The sequence below is a fragment of the Scylla paramamosain genome, chromosome 13 (assembly GCF_035594125.1).
Source record: "Scylla paramamosain isolate STU-SP2022 chromosome 13, ASM3559412v1, whole genome shotgun sequence".
Lineage (NCBI taxonomy): Eukaryota > Metazoa > Arthropoda > Malacostraca > Decapoda > Portunidae > Scylla > Scylla paramamosain.
The window spans coordinates 7,645,001-7,652,500 of record NC_087163.1 but is presented as its reverse complement, the minus strand read 5'-3'; positions in this window follow the sequence as shown (position 1 = coordinate 7,652,500).

Genomic DNA, 7,500 nt, shown 5'->3' with positions numbered 1-7,500 from the left:
CTCTCTCTCTCTCTCTCTCTCTCTCTCTCTCTCTCTCTCTCTCTCTCTCTCTCTCTCTCTCTCTACATGCTGTTCTTGTTATACACTTACACATATCTTTTCCAGCCTTTACCATTACGTATTTCACAACGTAATAATTTGCAGCACTGCAATGTAACTTTCATGTACATTCTTAGCGTTGCGTGATAAATTCTTTACGTATTTTCTCTTTTTCCGAGTTACATTTACGCTGCAGATTTAGTTTTTCCTCCTACCGTTTATTTATATTTTTTTTTTACTCAGAAACATTTTTATAACAATCTGCATCAACATGTTCACGTTTTTTTCTTTTTCTTTTATCTCTACTATTAACTTAATTTTTACCATTTCATGTTTATATTGGGTATTTTGGCCAGAAAACATAAAACGGCTTCATTTTTCTTGCCCCTTTTCCTTCCCATTGATTCCTTTCGTGTCTTCTTTTCCTCTTCCTCTACGCTTCCATCCTCGCCCATAGCCTGATACATATGTAGAGGAAATGAGTGAGTGGGAGGAGAAAGGAGAATAAAGCTGAGGAAATGAACAGCATTAGGAACAAAAGACGAGAAATGGGCAGAAGAGATTTGAAAATACGAACATAAAGAGAAATGGCGGAAAGGAAAACGTATCATTTTTTCCAGCAAGAAACGAAAATGAAAGAAATACAATACGCTGCAACGAGAGAGAGAGAGAGAGAGAGAGAGAGAGAGAGAGAGAGAGAGAGAGAGAGAGAGAGAGAGAGAGAGAGAGAGAGAGAGAGAGAGAGAGAGAGAGAGAGAGAGAGAGAGAGAGAGATAAAAGAAAATACACCAGTTATAGGAAGTTATGAAGTCAACAGAATCCCTTTGATCAGGAAGCCAAGTTATGTCGTTTAATACCAGAAACAGAAATATATATTTCATAAGGGCAAGTAAAAACACAACTGTATTTCTGAAAGTTTTCTCTTTTTAAAAGTTGTCCTATGTTCTTTGAAAATATGAACATTCGTTGGCTTCAGTTTCTTAGCTTTTATTACTATTATTATTATTATTATTATTATTATTATTATTATTATTATTATTATTATTATCATCATCATTATTACTTATTATTGTTATTGTTATCACTGTTGTTGTTGGTGGTATTATTATTAATATCTTTTTAATATTATCATTACTAATATCATTATTATTATTATTATTATTATTATTATTATTATTATCATAATTATTATTATTATTATTATCATTATCATTATTATTATTATTATTATTATTATTATTATTATTATTATTATTATCGTCATCATCATCATTATTACTGTTGCTGTTGTTGCTATTATTGCTGTTGTTACTGTTATTGTTGTTGTTGTTGTTGTTGTTGTTGTTGTTTTTGTCGTTGTTATTGTTATTGCTGTTGTTGTAATCATCATCGTTATTGCCGCATTTTCTCAACCTGATACTCTAAAATATAATCTTGTTATTGCCTTATTCTTCAGTGTATAGCCAGATTATCTGAAGCCGTCTTGTTCTCCGAAAACACAATGTTGTCTTAGGAGGGAGGATGGAGAGCAGGGATGGATGTGAAGCGAGTGAAGAAAATGGAGAGACGATTGGAAGAAATGAAGGAGAGGAGAAAGACAAGAAATCCAGAGAGAGAGAAAGAGAGAGAGAGAGAGAGAGAGAGAGAGAGAGAGAGAGAGAGAGAGAGAGAGAGAGAGAGAGAGAGAGAGAGAGAGAGAGAGAGAGGAATGAAGGTTGGCGAGAGCACCTATCACCTCGTCTTCTTACCTTCGCTGCGCCGTGCGAGATCAGTTCGTAGAAGACCCTTTTGTGATGACTCCTTCCTGGTTCCTCCTCCTCCTTGCGTGACAAAGGAATACGAAGGGAAAGTGAGTAAAGAGAGCAAAGAATAAGTACGAGAGGTCAACGTGAGGTGGCGTGAGGGAAAGGAGAGGAGTGGAGAGGAGAGGAGGGGAGGGAGAGGAATAGTGTATTGGTGTGATGAGAAATTTCGGGGTGTTTATTACAGAGAAGGTGCAGGGTTAGATTAAAGGGCTAGAGTGATGGGATGATTGACACGGAGGGCTCAGGGGTTAGATTTAAAGCTTAGAGGTGTAACAGGTGAGGGGAGGGGCGGGGCAGAGGTGATTTAGATACGAGGGAGGGTGTGGAGGGTATGAAGGTGAAATGACTCGTAAACCTTAGTGAAAGAAAAAAGAGGAAGTAGGGCAGCGACGTTAAAGGAATAGAAGGAAAGGGAAACCAGAAAACTTGAATATAACAAAAAGGAACGCAATAAGTTTAGATTAGGATGAGAAAGGAAATAGCAAGCTTGAATAAAATGAGAAATGAAGGCAAAAAGGTTGGGGGATATAGAAGGAAAAAAAATAAACAATAAGCTTATATGAATTGAAGGAAAGGAGAATAATAAGCATACAGTTACAAGGAAAGGACGACATAAAATATGAATAGAAGGAAAAGGATATCAGTAAGCTTGAACACGAAGGGCAAATCAACAATAAGTTTACAATAAAATGGAAAAGAGGACAAAAAGCTTAAAAAAGAATATGAGCTTGAATGCGAAAGGAAAGAAAGTGCTCGATAAACTAAGAGACACAAGAGTGATACAGGGAAGAGTGATAGGAGATCTGGTAACAGGGACGAAAGAAGGGGTGACTGTACTGTACGAGGTTGTGTGGAAAGAGGGGCTAGAAAGACTGGGAGGGTTGGGGGTAACAGGCATGACGTAGCGGAGAAATAAAGAGAACACGAGCATGCCTGGTTGGTTTTTGTAATTATTTTCGTTATTGGCTTCGTAATTGAATCTCTGAACGTCACCGCTTTAGCATATTTATTTTTTCACTGTGTTCCTTTCCCTCGGTGTTTTTTTTTTCTTTGTTTTTTTTAATATTGCGTTGCACTTTCATGTTACTTGTTGTTGCTCCAATTATTCATATTGTTCGCTATAAAGAGAGACGGGGAGAGGAAAAGAAGGGAAGGCTAAATTTTAAAACATTATTGATATGTCGCGTTCTCCAAAACTGGTGGCGTGATACATTATGTACGTAATTAGCAAAAGTAATACAGCATGTTATAATTATGGCAATTTTCACTCATTCACTCATTACCAGTATTAATCATTATAACCATTATTATTATTATTATTATTATTATTATTATTATTATTATTATTATTATTATTATTATCACTATTATTATTATTATTATTATTTCATTCTATTTATTATCATCATTATTATCATCATCATCACCATCATCATCATAATCATCATCATCATCATCACCTACATTACGTGGTATCATTGCACCGATATGAACAACGACTATTTCATTCAATATACATTTTTTTTTCTATCCTTACAACAATTAATGTTAGAATAAGGATTTCTTTTTTTTAAATACATAAACAATGAAGAAAATCATATCGAATAGCAACAACAACAACAACAACAACAACAACAACAACAACAACAACAACAACAACAACAACGTTAGCAACAAAAGCGAGTTTATCTACGATTCATAGGCGATAAATGGCTACTAATTATTATCCTTAATCGCCGATAATTGGATAACACTTGTATGCACACTTTTCAGTAACACACACACACACACACACACACACACACACACACACACACACACACACACACACACACACACACACACACACACACACACACACCACGTATACACTCCCAGCTACACACTCGCTCCTCCCATTAATTTCAAACGCCCACACAATTTCCGCCCCGTGAGAGGTTACAACCAGACACCAGGCGCCCAGTTCACTCTCGTTGTACTGCGGCGCCTGGTGGAAGGTCTGCGAAGAGGTTAAGTGAGGAAGGAAGTTAGGGAGTGCTTGCAGAACCTGAACCTGCTTGACTGGGAGGTTCGGGATGAGCGTAGTTCAATTTTGGTAAGGCAACGAAAACCGAGACTAATTCAGGGTCTGGGATGCCTGGTGGAGGATCTGCAAGAGGATTAGTGAGAAAGAAACCTTAAATTATCTAACCTAAACGTGTTTGCCTCAGAGGTTACGAGGTAAAAGTTATTTAGTTTTGGAGAGTCTTGAAGTACCGAGCTATTTTGGTGAGGACAAGAGAGGAAAACGGGAATATCGGAGCTTGCGTTATAGTAATAGCAAAGGGACTAATGATCAAAGGAAGCAGAACAACACAGAGACACGGGTTGCCGATGCATCAGATAGAAGGTTACAGATGAATGATTGAACAAGATGGACACAATCCGGAGCTGCACGAGGATAGGAGACTAGTGGATGGCAGGAATAATGCAGTGAGTAGGAGAGATGGGTCGTGTGTGTGTGTGTGTGTGTGTGTGTGTGTGTGTGTGTGTGTGTGTGTGTGTGTGTGTGTGTGTGTGTGTGTGTGTGTGTGTGTGTGTGTGTGTGTGTGCGAATTGCGTCCTGAAATCATATAGTAATCTATTCTTTTAACGTTTAAGTGATTAAATAGTACCTGGTTATCTATATCGTTCATTTTTCGTTCATTTAAAGTAAGCCTGCTTATCTGTTCTCTGAAAAAAAAAGAATGATTATCATTATTAATTGTAGCAAGATAAGGCTTTTATAACAGATTACGAAACAAACAAGTTAATAAACGAGCAGATGAAGACTGATAGATAAGCCTGGACACACATATTTGCCTGATGAAAACGTGGGTGCCTTTGTGTGTGTGTGTGTGTGTGTGTGTGTGTGTGTGTGTGTGTGTGTGTGTGTGTGTGTGTGTGTGTGTGTGTGTGTGTGTGTGTGTGTGTGTGTGTGTGTGTGTGTGTGTCGCTCGTATATGAGTTTCCATTTCAATATCAACATTCCCCCCAAAAAATGACGAGTGCAAAAATAATCTCAGAGTATGAAAGATTTTGTAAGCAAGGAAATGTGCTAATTGAAAAACAAAATGTATAAAAATAAAATGAATTATGAGAGAAAAATCATGAAAAAGTTGAAAATTATGTGGAAACGCGAGGTGACGAGGAACGGGAATAAGTGAGACAAGGAGAGAGTGACAAGGGGGGCAGGATATGAGTGAAGGCCGCCAGACTGGTGGAGAGGCAGAGGGAATGAAGCGTTGAAGGGAAGGGGTGAGAGAATCAGCAGGACAGGGAGAAAGGGGCGGAGGTCTGATGGGGGGAAAGGGACGCTACTGCAATAGTCGGCAAAATAAAGCGAAAAATACCCGTTTCATGTTCCGGCAATTTCATATATTTATTTTTACGTGCATGTAGACACTAACATCTTTTTTTTTTTTTCTAATCCTCTTGAAATAACAAAAATACTTGCATTCCCCCTCATTCGCACCGATATATTTTTCCCTGTGCTCCATATAACATGCAACTTTATTCCAAGCTAAACGTCCTCCGCCTCTCCCTGCACCGTCAGCAAGTTGTTAAAATGCACAAAGAAAAACAGACTCGTGTGCATCTTTTTTTTTTTTTTCAGAGACTTGTTGTTCTGTGTAAAAAAAAAAGTAAGTGCAAAAAAATTACATTTCCGGTGAATGTCTACCTATGCTTCTATCTGGACACGCACTTTTCTAGACTAGTAAAGAAAAGAACCGTCATTTAGTTGAAAAGATTATGTAAGCGAGACACGAAACTCGAAATTGCTGAGAAAATGACGCTTTACTGACGTGGTCTTATAAATCTGAGGTGCATATTAACTTGACTCGCGAAGACGATGTTAATCATACCTTGTCTCCTAGAGTCTCAATGGACTATTGCCAATGATACAACGCGCCAGTCAAATCCTTCACATTCACTTCTAATGAGACAAGGAATCAATGTGTTAAGGTCACTTTGTAAACAAAAAACCTATAGTGGTTTTTGACATTCAGGAGTATTTTTTCTGCACGCTTAGAAAAACTGATTTTATATTCTTAATGTGGTATATCGATATAAAAAAAAAAAAAAAAAAAAAACATGTAGTAGCTACAATTAAGAAATACATTCTTCGTACATTCCACACTTATGCAGCAGCAAAATAAAAATAAATAAAAATAAATAAATAGATGAAGATAATAATAATAATAATAATAATAATAATAATAATAATAATAATAATAATAATAATAATAATAATAATAATAATAACAATAATAATAATAATAATAATAATAATAATAATAGTAATAATAATAATAAAAATAAAAGAAAGAAAACTTCATACTTCCTTTGAAATTCAAATATTTACAAAAAGAAACAAATGATCATACAACAGCCTACTTTTCTAAAGCACGTAACAAAAAATAATCCTACAACTATATTTTCAAACCTAAATCTAGAAACAATTCTGTTTACTAATTCGATATCTCTGTAGCAGAATATTCATAAAGAAAAATGTATACATATAAAAGAAAAATCCTTGATTATATAATAAACCAACACTCACTGAACATGCTCTTTCGAACTCCCTGGAAATTTCTAAGACAAATACTTACAGAAAATAAACAAAGATCAGGATGCAGCCTTATTTCTCTCCACACAGCAGCGCAGGTCACCTTAGCACCACCTGCCCTTTAGTAGTCAGGGAGGCAGCACGAGATAATCTGGCGAACAACTAGTGCGCGTGTTAGAATAATTTCAGAATGATCTTTATGAACCTTTAAGCTTATCCTGCTGCTCCGGCATGAACGGCGGCCCAAGTAAAGATCCTGCTGTATTGGAGTGGCCAGAATAAAGTCAGTAAGGAAATAGACAGTATCGAGAGAGAGAGAGAGAGAGAGAGAGAGAGAGAGAGAGAGAGAGAGAGAGAGAGAGAGAGAGAGAGAGAGAGAGAGAGAGAGAGAGAGAGAGAGAGAGAGAAGGGTGGAGGAGGAGAGGGGGGGAGCAAGGTGTGGCTGGAAAAGGGATGGTAGAAAGAGAGGCAGGTAGTAGTGGGTAGGAGAGGGTGAGGGACGCAGGTAAGGGTCCCGCAGCACGCGATCTCAAGGTAGGGAGGCAAAACGGGGAGAGAGAGAGAGGTAAGGTGGAAGGAAAACAAGAGGGGAAATTTAAGAATTTTCTTTCAGCTAACAATCTCTGAGTATTGATGATAGTAGTTGAGGTAATATGAACAATAGTGGTAGTAGTAGCAATAGTTTTAGTAGTAGTAGTAGTAGTAGTAGTAGTAGTAGTAGTATGTAATAGTAGTAATAGTAGTAGTAGTAGTAGTAGTAGTAGTAGTAGTAGTAGTAGTAGTAGTAGTAGTAGTAATAGTAGTAGCTTCTCAATTTATCAAACGTGGAGATAATTAGATTTTCTATTCATCTATTCACCTAAAACGTAAAAAGGCTCTTCTTAATTAATAACTACTAATGAAAACGTACCATGACATCCTCAATTCAGTCTTTACCTTCAGAATATATTATTTCCCTGCTGTTTTCTTTACCTTGTTTCCTTCCTTCTCCGTCCATAACAACACAGAACAGGAGTACTTCGGGACACGTAATAATGCAGGCTGCCTTTTAACATTGCAGTGGAAACA